Here is an 18,553-nt window from a genome sequence, read left to right as displayed (position 1 = left end):
TGGGTCATAGAATAAGCATATGTTCAAATTTAGTAGATTCTGTTACACAATTTTCTTAAGTTCTTATATGAATTTAAACTCCCACTTGCATTGTGGGAGTTCTGGTCGTACATTATCAACACCACTTAATATAGTTAGTCTTTTTAATTTTAGCCACTCTAGTGGGTATGTAGTGGTATCTCATAATGATTTTATTTTGCATTTATTTACCTAATGACTAAAGATGTTGAACATCTTTTCATCTGTCTATTAGCCATTTAGGTTTTGTTTTGTTTTGCGTTTTTGGTAAAGTGCCTGTTGAAGTCTTTCATCCATTTTTCTACAGGATTACCTCACTCTGGCGTGCTTCGCAGAGACTGCATTTTCATGAACATCAAGGCAAGACCCTCCACCAGCAAAAAGATTACGACTCACTGAAGGCTCAGACGATGGTTAAAAAGCATTTTTAAATTAAGGTATGTACAGGTTTTTTTTTTTTAGACATAATGGAATTGCACACTTAATAAACTACAGTACAGTGTAAATATAATTTTTATATGCACTGGGAAACCAAAAAGTTCTTGAGACTCACTTTACTGTGATACTTTATTGCACTGGTCTGGAACCAAACCTGTAATATCTGTAAGGTCTGCTGCTACAGGGTTACTATTATTATTATTTTTGGCATTGATTTTTAGAAACTCTTTTATACTCTGGATATGAGTCCTTTTTCGGTTAGATGTGTTGCAACCATCTTCTCCCACCATGAGACTTGTCCTTTCGCGCTCTCCGTGGTGTGCTTTTATGTACAGACATTCTCCATTTTAGTGGAGTCCAATTCATCCATCTTTTTCCTTATGGTTAGGGCTTTCCATGGTCTGTCCAAGAAACTTTTTCCTACCTGAAAATAGTGAAGATACACTCCTGTGCTATCGTCTAAAAGCTTGTGATTTTACTTTTTATCGTCAGCTCTACAAACCGTTTGGAATTTTATTTTTATGTGTGGTTTGAGGCAGGGGTCAAGTTTTATTTATTTCCCGTGTGGATATCCAGTTGACCCAGCACCATTTATTGAAAAGACTTCTTTCTTCACGGTCCTGCCGTTTTATCCTCGATCAAGTGTTTATAGATACTTGGGTCTGTTTCTGGGCTCAGTTCTCTTCCATTTGTCTGTCTGTTTTTGCACCTACAGGACTTGAGGACTTGCTTCACTTCTGTCATTATAATAAGTCTTAACGCCTGGTGTGTGTGTGTATATATATATATATATATATATATATATATATATATATATATATATATATATATATCCCCTTCTCCTTTGGTGTTTTTCTTTAAGATGGACTTGGCTGGTCTTCACCCTTTGCATTTACGTATACATTGTGAAATAAAAACACCATTGTGGAATAAAAACTTCCATAAAAACACCACCTGGGAACGCAACCGGAGTTGGTTATACCTGTAGATGAGGCTGCAGAGAGCTGACGGCACCACAGCGTGGATGGAGCCTGTCAGTCCATAACCCTGACTTATGCCTCCACTCATTAGGTGTTTTAAAATTTTTATCAACGACGTTTTAAGAGTTTCTCCTGTACCCGTCTTACCTCTTTTTCTAGATTTATTCCTAGGTATTTGACTTTTAAAAAGACGGTGAACACACTGTTTTGTTGCCTACATGTTTGCTGGTCTAGATACTACAAATACGTCCGACGATTTTATCCTTATCTCAGTGGACTGGGTTTTGGAAGCTTGCCTTTTCTTGGGAGGTCGGTTGACTCTTGTCCTCATTGTGCCCTCGGAGCTTCCCTGATGCACCACGCGGGGGACGTAGGGTGGCCGTGTCGTCGCGCAGCCTCTGATGACAGTGTTCTCGCTACTCAGGGAAGGCGGCCTGTGATGGGCGCCCCGGCCACCGCCGGGCAGCCGTGACCACCTGCCATGTCAGACGTGTAGGAAAGGTGCCAGACCTTGACGGAATTAGCCTCCTCTGGATTGGAAAATGCCTCTCTTTGAGAACTGGTCTATTCCTTCTCCAGCTGGTTGAGAAACACAACAGTATCACCACACGAGGGCGCTCCCCTCACCTCTTCGTGGTCTTACCTCTTCATATTCGGTTTTATAGCCAGTTCCACGTCCCTTACGTCTGGGTCCAACGCTAACAAAGTTGACTCTTGACTTAGCAGGGAAGAACAGGAAAACAATACTATGCAGCACGGGGAAGTGCAGGGTGATCTGGGAAGGGCTGCTGCATACAGCGGGACAGGTGGTGCACTGCGCAAAGGCCACAGGGATGCGTCTGGAGGAAGAGGGCTGAAACCCAGTCACCCCCATCAAGCTGTGTGCCCCGCCCACGTGTCAGGCTGCATCCGCCCACAGGGGGCGCTGTCTCCTCATTCAGCTGCCCAGGTGGGCATCTTGCCCGTGTCACACCGAGGCACCTTCCAGCATCGTGGATAGCCTGGTCTGGGCCATGTCTGAGTGGAGCATCCGTGGCTACATTTATCAGCTTCTCTTGGCACAGATTAGCGGTGTTGCCAGGATGCTGACAAAATGTTTCTGGAGAACTCCGTGCCCTCTTCCACCCTTTCTGTTTGCCATTTATTGATTCTTCTCTCCTGCCTTTCTAAACCCGAGCCAGGAACCCTCCTGTTATTAAAAGCAGTCCCAGTTGCCCATACCTTTCATTTCTTTTGAATTACATTAATTGCCTGACAGCTAAAAAGTGAGCTGGTATTTTCAGATTTCAGCTGCTGGTCGGCAAGAAATATTTACCAGCTCCCGCAGATTTATAAAGATGCCACGGAGATGCCTGGAGACTAACAATCAGAAAATACAGCAGCAAAACAACACTATTTTTCAAGGTTAAATGCCCAGAATGCTAAAAAGAAATCGTCCATAAAGCAAAATAGGGATTCGGAAGGAGGCAGCCTGTAGCCCGGACAAAAGAAAGGAGCCGGAGGTTTAAAATAAGATTTCACAGCTTCACAATAATTATGAATTTAATAAGGGAAGCTTTATTTTTAACTTCGTTTCATTCTGGCAGCCTGTCTCCTCCCTGCCGCCCGCTCTCCACGCCCCGGTAAAGCTCTCTAATGTGTTTCTAAGGCGGAGGTCCCAGTGACAGCCAGGAAAAGCCCCCGGCCACAAGGCTTTTTGATGAAGAAGTATTTAGACAGATGCTTCTGCCTCTACAGGCAGATGGGACTAACTCCCACCGGCTTTATTCCCTCCTGGCCGTCAGAAATGTCTCTTGCTATGTGGGAAGATATGTAGTGGGTTCTGAAAATTCCAAGACAGGAAGGTTCTTTGTTTTTGTTTTTCCCCTCTGATAGGACCCCAGGCTTTGTCTCCTTTCCTCTATGGGCAGAGTAATAAAATGCAGCGGAGCCTACCAAGAATGGTCACAGACCCCCCAGGCCAGTGTCGGGTTCAGGGCCCACCCCCCCAAACAGGGTGATTTAAGTGTGGTTGGGAACGGCCACCGATTTTCCAAAACTGCTTTTCATAGAGGACCTTCTAGGGTGAGCTGTTTTTAGGGTCCTACACGTTCATTCGTTTGTTGTTCATTCATTCATTCAACAAGTATTTATTGAGGGCCTATGTTTTGTGGTGCACTTTTTAGGGGTGGTTGAACTCAGTGAACACAAAATGAATCATTTTAAAGTGAACAAGTCAATGGTATTTCGTTCATTCACTGTCGTGCAGCCACCACCTTTATTTCCAAACATTGTATCACCCCAAAATAAAAGCCCACACCCATAAGCAGTTACTTCCCTATATCCCTCCTTCCCCCAGCCCCTGGCAACCACCAGTCTGCTTTCTGCGTCTATGCATTTGCTTGTTCTGGACATTTCATATAAACGGAATCATCCAATATGAGACCTTTTGTGTCTGGCTCCTCGGCTACACGCTTTCGAGGTTCATCCACATTGTAACAGGTGTCAACACTCATTCTTTTTGTGGCTCAACCATACTCCATTTTATGTACATACCGTAATTTATGTATCTGCTCACCCATTGGTGGGCGTCTGATTTGGGGCCATCTTTTGGGCTGTTGTAACTAATGCTGCGATGAACATCCGTGCGCCTTTTGTTTGAGTGTGTTTTCCATTTTTGGGGGTGGAATTGCTAAGTCGTAGACTAATTCTATGTTTAGCTTGTTGAGACGCTGCCGAAGTGTTGACACAGGGCGGCACCATTTTCCACTCGCGTTTCCAGGCCTCTTTTCCACTCTGGATACACCAGCGAACAAAAACTGGCTGTTAGGTTCTAGCGGGGGGAGGCAGACAACGAAGCAGGCACATGAGAAATCTGTGCAGTGTAGAGGGTGATCTTTTCTAGGAAAAACGTAGAAGGTAAAGCAGGGTAAGGGACCTGGAGTGTAGCTGGGCAGTGTGGGTTATAATTTTAAGTAGGACGGTCACGACGGGTGGGGTGGGGGGTCAAGTGGATACCTGGGGGAAGAGTGTCACGGTGGGGAGAGAACAGTAAGTGCAAAGGCCCTGGGGCACCTGCCTTGTTTGAGGAACAAGGAGGCCAGTGTGGCTGGAGGAGAGTGAGCAGGGGCTGGGGACAGGGGTAAGGGAAGAGATCAGAAAGGTAATGGTGGCAAGGTCGTGTGGAGCCTCAAAGTCCGTTTTAAGGACTTTGGTTTTGAACTGAAGGCAATAAAAAACCCAGCGTACGGCAGTCTCTCAGGAAGTAACGACTGAAAGAATAAACAACTTTTCATCTACTTACGTCCATGGCTGGACAAAGGACTCTACCTTTTGTATCATATTTATTAATAATTGGGGAGGGGCTTGTGTGAGATTTCCTGTGACAGTTTGGGAGATGCTGAGAGATTTTATTTTTGGTTCAGTCTTAGGCTGTTATTCTCACATGGGCCATAGGACCGGTCCATCTCAAGGAAAACAAAGAAAAAACAATGTTGAGATTTCAAGTTGTTCATCAATCTGTTTCCCATGCTATCGTTTTTTATTTGCCTACTTGTTTCTTTCCCCCGGGTTTGAAGGAAACGCTTTACCTCAGGAATGATTCACTACCCCTGGGCCACGGAGGGCTTTGCCGGCCACAGTAAAAGTCCTGTTTCAGCCCCCACCCCCCATTTAGGATCTTGAGGGAAAGCTGGGTGTTGTCTGGGGGGTAACCAGTGATTTCACGAAGCTCATCCTTCGTTCCTCCGCTGTGCGTTTTTCAAAGTCGTCCCACTCAAGTCCCGGAAACTCGTCACCCCTGAGTAAACATCTATCTTTGGTTTGACGTCTGTTGCACTGTCTCCCTTTTCAGTTCTCCTTTCTAACCTAGGATAAATGGCTCTGGGGGGTTTGGAAGGAAGAGTTACATCTTGCACTACGTTCGTGAGTGTGAGGAAGCCCTGCTTCCCCCCCCACACACCCCCCCCCCCGAGTCAGAAGATGGGTGAATAACCAGTTAAGACAAATGGGTGTGGGTGATGTTATGGGTTGGATCGTACCCAGCCTATGTTGGGGTCCTCACCCCCAGTACTTCCGAATGGGACTTTAGCTGGAGATAGGGCATTGCAGATGGAATTAGTGAAGATGAGATCAGTAGAGTGAGTTCCTAATCCAATATGGCGGGTGTCTTTCTAAAAAGGGGGACATTTGGTGCTAGACGTGCACATGGGGATGGCACCATGTGAAGATGGAGGCAGAGATCTGCACATCAAGGAACGCCAAGGATTGCCATCCACCCGTGAGGAGATAGGACAGAGGCCTGGGACACTCTCCCTCACAGTCCTCACTCAGAAGGTACCAATCCTGCCGACACCTTGACCTCAGACTTCCAGCCCCCAGAGCTGGGAGACAAACAAGGTTCTGTTGTTTCCGCCACCGGACCGGTGGTGCTTTGTGACAGGGAGCTATCACAGGCGATACAGGCTTATGACGTTTGTCTCAGGGTCTGTATTTGCTTGGGAGGTGATATAGCATAGTAGGTAAGTACTTGGGTTTTTAGATCTAGACACCTTGAGTTTGAATTCCCAGTTGGGTAATCTGGGAAAATTATGTATCATCTCGAGGCTTCCAGTTTCCTGGAAATAAAATGAGGAGTAATAGAGATTTACCCCTGATAGAACTGTCATGAGGATTAAATGTGGTAATATATTTAAAACGCTAAGCCAGATATCTGGCACATAGCACACACTCGAGTGGTGGTGGTCATGATGGTTGTTGGCAACGTTTCCTGAGTCCAAGAGAGAGACCTCTGCTACCTGGAGTTTTAAAACGTCTCCTTGGACCACTTAGCCAGTGGTTGACACTTCCCCTCTCTCTGACCCCTGCTCTTTAGGTTGATGGCCTGGGGCACTGGGCCATCTCGGTTCCCTGTCAGGGACTTCGTCTCCATCTGTCAAACAGGGCTTGTGATAATGGACACACAAGAAGATCCACTTGTCACTTAAACAAGTGAAAGTAAGATGGTTTTATAAACTGGGTGAGAATTTGGAGTGACCAGATGTTGACCAGGGTCATGTATTCATTCACATTCAAACGACACATACTCACTGAAAGCCAGGAGGCTCGGTGCAGGACCTGCCACACGGTGGGTTGTTTCCTCTCGCTCCTGCGGGCAGCAGAATGGATGCAGCGTGGTAATCATTCCACATCAGCTGCCACTCACTGAAACGTGTGCCATGCGCTGGGCATTGCCCTAGAACGCATTCCCCTCAAGGTTCTATAAGATTACATAGTACCATCGCCCCATTTTACAGATAAGGAAACTGAGGCACAGAGGGATTAAGTAACTTGCTTCTGACCACGTGTAGCTCATGGCAGAATCAGGACTCGAACCCGGGTCCCTCACACTCCAAGGATCTGTGTTCCTGTGAACTCCTGTCTCCTTAGCACCAGGAATGCAGTGCCCTTGGGTATGTATTTGAAATAGATTGTGAGGAAACCCATTCTCGAATCAACTGCTGGCATTTAACAAAACAGAAGCCCAAACCTGCCCTGAAATGGTGGTTGGAGCAAAGCAACCATTTTCTCAGCATTTCAGTTGGGTGAGTGAGCCTTATCGTATTTTTGTAATTGTCCTGAAGCCGTCGATCGGCCAGGCATTATGGCGCAGGCGCAGTGCGCCCAGTGGGTCCTCAGAAGTATTTTGTTAAGACAGTTGTCACAAGCGTGAGCCAGTCCTTTCATTCCGTTTATTCTCCTTCGTTTCCTGGGTATTTCCATCGTTCTCAAATCTGCTCAATCCTTACTGTTTACGGAGAGGATATTAACTAGTGATGCTAACAAGAGTGTGAAGTGCACGTACAATTTCGATAATGGAATTCCCAAGACTGGCTTTGCCCCAAGGTATCCTTTATTTAAGCAGTCCGATTGACTGTAATTAATAATGGTAATATAACGATATTAATAATGGTAATGACACAGGTTTCCGGCTTCAGTTGTTATCCACGGCAAACTGCAAGCTCCCTTCCGTCTTCTGGTTAAAAGTGGAAAGGAGATTCTCATTTTTTTTGTTTTATTTCCATAATCGTTTTTGCCTCGCTCGGCCCCATCTCAGCCTGGCAGCTGGACCCTGACGATGGTCCTTATTGGATTTTTGGAAAAATAAAAATGTTCCTTGTACCTGTTGGAAAGAGGAGCCTGTCAGATGTGGGAAACCTCCAACTGGCTGACTTTTCTTTTCTGCGAGACCTGGTCTTGAAGCTCTGTTTGTGCTGTAAACCATTCATGTTGTTTACATAGCTTGTCCTGACATCTAGTATCTCTCTGTCCCAGTCCATCCTCTGGAAGCACTGAGAGTGGCATTTCAAAAAAGACAAACCTGGTTTTCCAACATCTTTGCTGAAAACCCTTGAGAGGCTTCCCACCACCATCAGGATCAAGTGTAGCTTTCTTATCATGCCTGACGTGACTCTTAGTGACTCTCATTTCGCTGTCCAGCCTTATCCGTCCACACTGCCTCTCCCTCCTTGGTGCAATCACACTGGACGTCTTTGGAGAAACTAAGCCAATTCCCTTCCGGGCTTAGCGTGTGCTGTGAACAAAACACCCTTTCCTCCCTAACTCAGGACTTGATTTAGGCACCAAATCTTCCTCAATGCTTTCCTGCCTTCACAGGTCAGGGGTGGTGCCTGAGGTTAATTTTAGGGAAGTGCAAGACTGCACACTGGCTGCCTCCCCCACGACTTTGAGGGGTCTGCATATGGTTCTACATACACGTGCTTTGGTTCCTCCCCTTTTTGCCTTATTAACTCAGAACAAGGGTTGGCAAACTATGGCTTTTTATTTATTTATTTTATAACTTTTTTGAACTGAGGGAAAAGTCACATAACATAAAGTGAACCATTTGAAAGTGTACGATTCGTGGCATCTAGTCCATTCGCAGTGTTGTGAACGCATCGCCTCTATCCAGTTCCAAAGCATTTTCATCCGCCCAAAATGAAACCTCATAATGGTTAAGCAGTCACTCCCCATTTCCTTCTCTTCAGCCCCTGTCGGCCACCATCCTACTTTCTGTCTCTCTGGATTTGCCTGTCCTGGACATTTCATACAAGTGCAATCGTACAATGTGTGACTTTTGGTCACTTCTTTCATGGAGCATCATGTTTTCGAGGTCCATCCTCATCGGAGCACGAATCAATATTCCATTCCTTTTCATGGCTGAATACCATCCCTGTTGCATGGGCAGACCTCATTTGGTTTATCCCGTCTTCAGGTGGCTGACATTTGGGTTGATCGACCTCTTGACCATTGTGAAGAGGGCTGCTGTCAATGTTCGTGTGTAAGTTTTTATTTTGGGGGCCTACCCAGGGGTGGGGTTGCTGGGTCATGTGGTAATTCTCCGTGTAACTTTTTAAGCAACTGCCAAACCCGCCACCTGGTTTTGTAAATTAAGTTTCATTGGAGCACAGCCACAGAGATTCATTTACATACTTGCTGTGGCTGCTTCTGTGCAACGGTGGCAGAGCTCAGTATTACAGCAGAGAGCAAGTAGCCCAGAAAGCCTCAAATATTAACTGTCTGCAACCTCATGGAACTTCAAGATCTTGGAGAGATGTCCACACTCCCACGTTTATTGCAGCATTTACAGTGGTCAAGATATGGAAACAACCTAAGTGTCCACTTACGGATGAATGGATAACAAAGAAGTGGTACATATATGCAGTGAAGTACTATTCAGCCATAAAAAGGAGGAAATCCTGCCAATGGCCACAACTTGGAGAAACCTGAGGGCATCACACTACGTGAAATAGAGAGACAAATACCACACGCGATCACTTATGTGTGCAATCTGAAAAAGCTGAACTCTTGGAAGCAGAGGGTAGAATGGTGGTTGCCAGGTGCTGGGCAGTGGGGCAAACAGGTGAAGGTGGTCGAAGGGTTCAAAATTCCAATTAGAAGATGGCTGAGTTCTGGGGATGGCGTGTACAGCGTTTCACTTTAAGCAGGACTGGCTCTGTTTTGTGCCGTGTTTTACTCTCGGCACCAAGCTCGGTGTCGGGCATACTGTGGGCACTTACGATTTGCCCACTGAGTGAAGCCTGTTTGTAGGCAGAGTACTGGCTGCGGTGCAGACTGGCTGATTCCGTATCTGTACAGCGCACAGTTGAGAGACCACATGGGCAGACTCACGTCAGGTCACTGTGTGGACAGTGTGCTGGAATTCAGAGTCTGGGTCTGGAGGAGGAGTTCGCAAACTAGGACCCCCCGGGTCTGGCTTTGTAAATGAAGTTTTATTGGAATAATGTCACGCCCACTTATTTACATACTGTCACTGGTTGCCGTTGTAAAGGGGGAAACTGAGTATTGTGACTGAGACCGCAGGATCTGCAAAGCCTCAAATGTTGACTGTCTGGGAGTTTGCAAGAAGCTTGCCCACTTCTGGCCTGGAATGCCACTCCCAACACTTTCATTCCTTTCACAAATATCTTTTGAGCATCTACTATGTGTCAGTGAACTCCTTTAGGGGCCTAGAGCTGTGAGACAGACAGTCAGGGAAGATGAGGAGGGTAGGAAATAAGCACAGAAAGAAGCTAACAAAATGACTGCAGTTGCCCAGGTCCCAGGTGCTACGAGGATGTTGAAACAGGCTGACGTGACGGACGGTGGCTGGGTGCTGGGGCTCCTTGAGACGGGCACCTAGGGACTAAGCTCTGGGTGAGGAGAAGGAGCCAGTGCAGGAGGAGAGGCAGCAAGTGCTGTGGCCCTGCTGTAGGGACACGGAAGACGATTGTGGCTGGGATGGACGAAGTCCAAGCTGGACCAGGCGTGGCCCTGGGGGAGGAGCTGGGACTTAATTCCTTGTATGATGGGAAGCCAGTGGAGGGTTTGCAGTAGACGAGAGCCGTGATCGTCGTAGCTGGCTGCTGTGGGAAAAGGCGGTTCTGCTGTTTGGCCATTGGCTTTGCACAGTGGTTTTCAGCATCCAGAGACCACTTGTGTTGTTGTGTGAAGGCGGGTTTGACACTGCCAGCCTGGTAATGGACATTTTGTCTCAGGTGCGTACATGGGGCCGTACGTCTAACCCACTGACTCTCTATGTCTGAGACCCCAACAGCAGCACGACCCTCCCCCGAGCATCCCCACAGTAGGCCGGCCAGACACCGTTTGTTGGGGTTACAGGCAATGGAGCGGCTGTCCAAAGCTGCCCGGATTCTTTTCTACGAGCAGCATGCCCCAGGGACTCCTTGCTTCTGCTCACATTTCAGAACGAGGGAGAACTTACTGGGGCTGAGGGATGCACCAGACGTCTTGGCACCTGCCCGGGTTCTCGTTTGGATTGTTTGAATGACGGAGGAGAAAGGGGGAGGAGGCAGGTCTAGGGGTGTCCCTCTCTCACTTCCTCCCCACTCCCACCCCAAGTGGACACCTAGAACCATTTATTTTTCTGGCCTTGGAAGGAAGGAAGGAAACTAATATCTAGTGAGCAGCAACTCGACTGGCTAGTTATTGTCAGGAATTACTGAATTCCATTCATTCATTCGTTTTTCAAGGAATTTTCATTGAGTGCATTTATATGCCAGACTGTCCTGGGCTCTGGGGTAGGCAGTGAACACAGGGACCCAGTCCCTAACTGCCTTGGAGTTGACCTTCTGGAAAGGACGACAGATGTCAAACAAATCCATGTAAATTGGGTGAGTGGGTCCTAGGATGAGAAGTAAAGCTGAGTGACGGGATGGAGAGAGTGTGGGACATTCAATGCGGGAAGCGAAGCCGGTCAGGGAAGGTTTCTTAAAAGGGGTATTTGAGCAGCAAACTGAGGGAAATAAGGGTGGGGGCACCAACCTTCCTGTGGACCTAGGACCTTGTTATTCCTTTGTAGGTAAGAGGCCCCCGAGGGTCTCTCCCCAGCTCAGGTAGAGGCAGCAATAGCAGTAGCAGTAATAGATGTAATCTATTAAGTGATTGCTCTGTGCCAGGCCCCGGGTTAAACAGTTTATTTATATCACCTCATTTAGTCCTCCCAACGTACCTGCAGTAGATACCAGTATTATTATTATTCCAAGTCTGTAGATGGTACTGAGGATCAGAGGAGCTAGGTCGCACAGCCAAGGTCACACCGCGAATAAGGGGGATTCAAACCCAGGTTCTCCAGTCTCCAGGACGTAGCTGATGAAGCGGGGATTTGGAGTGGAGTCTCCTCTTTGCCAGTAAGCCAGTGCTACTCTCGACTTGCAGTGGAGAGCTTGGTCCTTTGAGTACCTCCTGAATGGGGCCAGTTAGGTGGGTGTTGAAGGTTTCCTAGGTGATGACAGGGTTTGTGACCACAGGCTTCACAAGTCTCGTCATCTCTGATTTTCACAGAGACCTCTCTGTGGCCAAGCATTGTGAGCCAAGCGCGTGGGTGTCCAACGAAAGTTGACAGGGACGTAAACTTCTCTTTGAAAGGAAGGGGCTCTGTAGCTCCATTGGCTTAAAAAAATACATTTAGCCACCACGTCACAGCCAACCCCCTGATTTGGTGAGAAAGACCACAAACGTGATACAGTTATATGAATGCACACAAGGTCTGACAGTTAAGTTCGTGAACTCCTCCTAGAAAAAGTGCTACGTACATCATTGCTGAATATCACTATGGTCACCTTCGAAGGACTCCCCCTGGGAAGCTATGCACCGACGCCAGTGCCTAGTCCACCATTCAAAGCAATTTTGGAACTCTTTTTCTGGAATGGCCATCAGAGCTGTTATCGTATAACCCTTGATGTCCTGAATGTCATCAAAATGTCTCCCTTTCAATATTTCCTTTATCTTCGGGTAAAGAAAGAAGTCATTGGGGGCCAGATCAGGTGAGTAGGGAGGGTGTTCTAATCCAGTTACTTGTTTACTGGCTAAAAACTCCCTCGCAGACAGTGCCCTGTGAGTTGGTGCATTGTCGTGATGCAAGAGCCATGAATTGTTGGCAAAAACTTTGGGTCGTTTTCATCTAACTTTTTCACACAGCCTTTTCAGCACCTCCAAATAGTAAACTTGGTTCACTGTTTGTCCAGTTGGTACAAATTCATAATGAATAATCCCTCTGATATCAAAAAATATTAGCAACATCATTGCAACAAGTCACGAACTTAATTGTCAGACCTTGTATAAGCCTCTTAGCAAGCATGCAGTTGGTCTGCTAAATTACAGGCTCTACAGAGCTATGCATACAGTGTACTTATAGCATCCATTCATCCATCCATCCATCCATTCATCCATTCATCCATCCATCCATCCATCCATCCATCCATTCATCCATTCATTGTGCACCCTGCCTGGTAATGGACAGGCAGACAAGGTTCCTGTTGTGGAGAATACATTCCAGAGGGGAAGACAGGTGAGGTGGTGCATGAAGAAAGACAAAATGAAGCAAATGGTTAGAGGAACAAGATAATCTCAGATAGTCAGAGTGCCATGAGGACAGCGACAGAGAAGCAAGATGGAGACAGCCTGGGATGTCTGCTGGTACTGGGTGGTGAGCTGAAGCTCCTCAGAGAATTCTGGGTAGGTTCCACAGAAGAGCGTTTCAGGTGGAGGGAACATTTCAGTAACGGACAGAGGCTGGGCCCGGAGCTACGTGCATTGCCTTAAGTAAAGGGATAATTAGGTGGTTTCACATGTATATTTTGCTGAGACTTGCAAAAATGGAGCAGAGAATGCAAGCATGAAGAAAACCATGAAATTTCAAGTCTGTGAGCACTTAAAAGTGGTCAGCTCTGTATAACGTATAAGTTGGAAGACAGCCTTCCCTGGCAGTCTTTTTTAGAGCATTTGAAGAGGATGGTCCAAGAGATAGGTGAGCTGACAGAGAAGATTTAAAATATGCATACCTTAAAGTAATTTTATTAGAGGACATTGCAAACGTGTATGGCAGTAGAGAGAATAGTGTAATAACTCCCCAGGTACCCCTCATCCAGCTTCAACAATGATCAACTCATGGCCTGTCTTGTTTCACTGATAACCCCACCTCTTCCCCCACACACGTTATTTTGCAGCCAATTCCAGCCACTAAAATATCACGTGCACGTATTACAATATGCCTCTCCAAAAGGTAGCATCTTAAAAATGTAACTGTCCGCATACCTAGCACACGAACAGTAATTCCTTAGCACGTCAAATATCCAGTCACTCTTCAGATTTCCTAATGTCTGGTTAATGTTTTGTAGTTTCTTTGAATCAGAATCCAACTAAAATCCCACACATTGTAATTTGTTGGTTACAAATTCTCTCTCTCTCTCTCTCTCTCTCTCTCTTTTTTTTAAAAGGCAGATCACATTTAATGGAAATACACCATGGCAAAATGATCCCTAACTTACAAAGAGTACAGAGTCATAAATTAGATTTCATTTTTTCAAATGAAGGACGCTTTAGGAAGCTCTAGAATTTTGTGTTTTCCCCCCATGCCACAGACATTTTCTTTTTTTCTTTTAAAGATTTTATTGGGGAAGGGGAACAGGACTTTATTGGGGAACACTGTGTACTTCCAGGACTTTTTCCAAGTCAAGTTGTTGTCCTTTCAGTCTTAGTTGTGGAGGGCGCAGCTCAACTCCAGGTCCAGTTGCCGTTGTTAGTTGCAGGGGGCGCAGCCCACCATCCCTTGAGGGAGTTGAACCGGCAACCTTGTGGTTGAGAGGACGTGCTCCAACCAACTGAGCCATCCGGGAGCTCAGCGGCAGCTCAGCTCAAGGTGCCGTGTTCAATCTTAGTTGCAGGGGGCAGAGCCCACCATCCCTTGCGGGAGTCGAGGAGTTGAACTGGCAACCTTGTGGTTGAGAGCCCACTGGCCCATGTGGGAATCGAACCAGCAGCCTTCAGCGTGGATCTCCAACCACCTGAGCCACTGGGCCGGCCCCGCCACAGACATTTTCAATGCATCCTGTTCAAAACTAAAATAATTAATTTCCACCACCCTCGCTCCTCTGCTGCATTTCCTGTCTCTGAGGACTCTGTCCCCCCAACCATTTGTCCAAATGTGAAACTATATAATTAATGGTTGATGTGGCCTTTAACCTGTAAGTTTTCCCTTCAGTTCTTTTATTCCTGGAAAAAACGGGTTATTTATCTTGTAGAGCCTCAAAATGTGGTCCAGGGGTTGGGAGCCTAAAGTATCACCTGGGAGCTCATTAGAAAGGCAGACCCCCAGGCCCCGCCTGGGCCTGCTGGGCTGGACTCTGCATTTTAACAAGACCCCCAGGCGTTTTGTGTGCACATTAACGTTTGAGAAGCCTTGCTGGAGAGACTCCTCCAGTGTCCACCTTGCAGATTTTACACCTCTGTGGTGTCATTTGATGTGTTCCTCTACTTTCTATGTCTCCAGTACATTGAGAGTTGGATCTGTGAGTTTCATCAGGGTTCCGTCCGATTTTTTTTTTTTCTTGAAAGACTCCTTCACAGGTGGCCATGTGTTTGCCAATCAGGAGGCACTTGGTGTCTGGGTATCTCTCGTTTCATGGGATGTTAGCTACTGTGTAATTAATGCCTGAACCCATGAATTGAGAGCAGAGCAGGGCTTTGACTAGAATGGATCTGGTTTGTTTTGGAAGTAGTGGTTGATTTCTCTAATTTTTCTTTGCGATTTCTATAACACTAGTAATATATAGCACCGATGATGTCCGAGGCTCTGTTTTAAGGGCTTTATGTAGGTTGACTCATTTATTAATCCTCATAAAACCCTCTGGAATAGTGTATTCATTTCCTGTTGCCGCTGTAACAAATTGTCACAAACGTCACAGCTTCGAACAATACACATTTATTATCTCACAGCTCTGCAGATCAGAAGTCCAAAATGGGTCTCACTTGGCTGACGTCACAGTGTTGGCAGTCTTCCTGGAGCCTCTAGGGGAGAAAACTGCCTCTTCCAAGTTCCAGAGACCCCTGCATTCCTCAGCTTGTGGCCGCTGCTGCCATTTTCAGAGCCAACAATATGGCATCTTCAAATCTCTCCCAGACTCTCTTCTTCTTCCCTGTTCCATACTGACCGACCCTTGTGGTTATGTTGGGTCTACCGGATAATCCAGAATAATCTCCGTATTTTCGGGTCCGCTGACTAGCAAGGTCCATTTGTCACTTGAATCCCCCTTGGCCACAGAGCTGACGTTTGCAGGGTCCAGGAATTAGAACATGGATATCCTCACAGGGCCATTTTTCTGCCTACCACAGCTGTTCATTTGTGAATTCACTGTTCTCTGGGATGGCAAAAATGGGCTTGTGTTTCTTTGGTCTGTTTCACTTTAGACCCAGTCAGTTGTGAGCTACACTGGGGAAACCGAGCCCACCCAACAGGGGGTCCTAACCGTTTTTTTGTGACTTGGTGCCAAGGACACCTTTGGCATCCGGTGAAGTCTATGGACTCCTTCTCATAACAATGCAGAAAATCAACACAGAAAGTAAAGCGCACAGAATTACAAAGGAACCCAGTTATACTAAAATAGGGTTATCAAAATATTAAAAACAAAACAAAACAACCTACCCAATCGATGTCATAGCAATCTGTGCTTCTTCACTATCGCGTGAAATCACGAGGTTCAGTGGTGTGTCTCATAACTCTGTAATTCCAGTTAGCGATCCTGCTTCGTATTCTTTTGGGTGTATACCCAGAAGGAGGATCACTGGGTCACATGGTAGCTCTATTTGTAATTTCCCATTCTGTTTTCCATAGTGGCAGCACCATTTTGCATCCCTGTCCACTTTCTCTGCAGCCTCACCAACACTTGCTCTTCTCTGCTCTTTTGATAGTGGCCGCTCTGAAGTGTGAGGTGGTGCAGGATGAGGGTATTTAAAAGAAACAGTAAATAAGTAACAGCAGAGGTGCGACACCAACCTGGCAAAAGTGAAGGTGCACCAGTGCATGAAGTTTGGAAAACTCAATCAGGCAAACTCGAAAGCCGCGCAATGTATGGTCCATGGGTTGTACTGGTCTGAGAACTGTTTGCTACCTGTCTGTGACCAGATAGCATGGAAAGTGACAGGACACGTTGAGAAACGTTCACAGCAATTTGACAATTGATGCAACACCCAAGTGCATGATTGTTATTCTGGTGATTCATGTATATTGTGTGTTACGAAAGGGTTGGCTTACAGTGGATTAGAAAACAAAGGAAAATGAAGCAAAACAGGCACTTCCGCACGGAGAATTTGAGAAGCTCTGCTCTAACGGTCCTTGCAGCCTTGACATTTTAACTACTTATTTCCACATACAAGTGGACCTGTACGGTTCACACCTGTGTTGTTCAAGGGTCAGCTCTATTATTATTAGTATTATTATTTTCTTTAAACTTTATTGGGGAATATTGGGGAACAATGTGTTTTTCCAGGACCCATCAGCTTTGAGACAAGTTGTTGTTTTCAATCTAGTTGTGGAGGGTGCAGCTCACTGGCCCATGTGGGAATTGAACCAGCAAACTTGGTGTTATGACCACTGTGCTCTAACCACTGAACCAACCAGTCATCCCTATTATTATTATTATTATTATTATTACTATTATTCTATCGTGACTCCTGTAGTGACTGGCACTGTATCTCGCCATACTGTCTTTATGGTTTGGTTTGGGATGGATGTGTATTAGTTATGTATTGCTGTGTAACAAATCATCCCAAATCTAGCAGCTCAAGGCATTGTTTATCACACAGCTTTTGTAGGTCGGGAATCCAGGAGCAACTTAGCTGGGTGCCTCTGGCTCGGTCTCTCGTGAGGTTTCCGTGAAGCCGTTGGCTGGGGCTACAGCCCTGTGAAGGCCCCCCGAGGGGCAGTCTGCATCCAGGCTCATCAGTCGCATGGCTGCGGGAGGCCGCACTTCCTCTCCATGTGGCCTGAATGTCCTCACAACAGCTGACGTCCCCAGCGTGAGTGATTCAAAAGAGGGTGAGCGAGCACCCGTCTGTTGATTCCACAGACCAATGCGGGTGCCGTGGGGAGGGGTGGACGTGACATGGGGGTGTGAGTACAGGTGTACCCGGCTTTAATGAGCATTGCTTATTACACTCCACAGATGTTGCATCTGTTACAAATCGGAGGCAAGACCCTCCATGAGCGAGAGATGACTAGTTTCAAAGCAAGTATCTTTAACACTAGATACTTGTTTTATTGCAGTGGTCCTGAATGGAACAGGCAGTATCTCCCAGGTCTGCCTGTGCCAGGAGGGGGGCACGGGCCAGCGGGGCCAGCTTCTGGGTTGGTGTCCGAGAAGGCCTCATTGTTCCTCCAAATGCCCTCCAACTTGTCCTCTCAGCTTCAACTTTAATTCGGTCCAAGAACACATCTCATTCTCTCTGAATGGAGCTTGAGAGACAAACACACAGGAGCTGGGTGTGAGTGAAGCTGGGCGGGGTAGGGCCTACAGGTATTGCGAGGCCGAGGGTTTCAGTCTGTCTGTTGACATTTGCCAAGGCTCTCCAGGGCCAGGCTCCTGGGAGATCCGCTGTCAGCTGCACTTTGAGACCGGGCGAGTCTTCTTATCTCTCTCTCTCTCTCTCTTTCTCTCTTTTCCTGCAGCAACAGCCCGCATCTCTGACTGACAGTGACAGATTATCTTATCAAAACATGGGCCCTGGCCCACACTGCGATTGGCTGGGCAGGACCATCCTGGGGCTGGAGAATTCTTGTCTGAGAAAAACGATTATAAGGCATTTTAAGAGCAGGGAACTGAATGCTACTCACAGCTGGCAGTTCTTGTTTATGACAAGTAATAATTGCCTCAGGTGCAAAGGAAGGGGCGGGGGAAGGCTCACCGAGTTTATTTTGGGAGGATGCTCCCTGCACAGGGTTGGGCTTTGGGCGGAAGAGGATGAGCTAGGGGGTGTCAGACTGACCCAGTCTGGGGCTGGGGGAGCACCACGGGGTGGCCCTCAGCCACAGTCTGTTTTTCTTCTGTGCCCCTGGGAATACCATCGCCCTCCATGTGGGCAGAGTGCTAGGCCTCAGATGCTCTGAACAGGCTAACCCAAGCAGTAGGCGTCCTGCATTTGCGCCCAGCCCCTGTGCGGGTGATGGGTGAGGCGCCTGCCCTCCGTGTGAGGTGTTTGTGCGGGGGAGCCCTGGGGCGCCCACAGCCTTCACTTAGATCCTGCTGTGCAGAGCGTGGTCCTTGGGCGAGCGTGTCAGCAAGGCCTTGTGGGAAATGCAGAGTCTC

The 18,553-nt window shown here is 47.0% G+C and overlaps 1 long non-coding RNA gene across 1 annotated transcript in view; it reads left to right on the top strand.

The window, feature by feature from the left end:
• The first annotated feature begins 325 nt into the window (after positions 1-325).
• The window catches only part of LOC117019500 (uncharacterized), a 250,821-nt gene continuing 232,593 nt past the window's right edge, over positions 326-18,553 (top strand). Inside the window, exons 1-2 of the long non-coding RNA XR_004422501.1 lie at positions 326-455; positions 1,933-1,937. This is a non-coding gene — a long non-coding RNA (uncharacterized LOC117019500). The remainder of the gene's footprint in view (positions 456-1,932; positions 1,938-18,553) is intronic.

Source organism: Rhinolophus ferrumequinum (genome assembly GCF_004115265.2).
Source record: "Rhinolophus ferrumequinum isolate MPI-CBG mRhiFer1 chromosome 15 unlocalized genomic scaffold, mRhiFer1_v1.p scaffold_54_arrow_ctg1_1, whole genome shotgun sequence".
Taxonomy (NCBI): domain Eukaryota; kingdom Metazoa; phylum Chordata; class Mammalia; order Chiroptera; family Rhinolophidae; genus Rhinolophus; species Rhinolophus ferrumequinum.
Note: the sequence above shows the minus strand (reverse complement) of the source record. Positions and strands in the feature narration are given on the sequence as shown.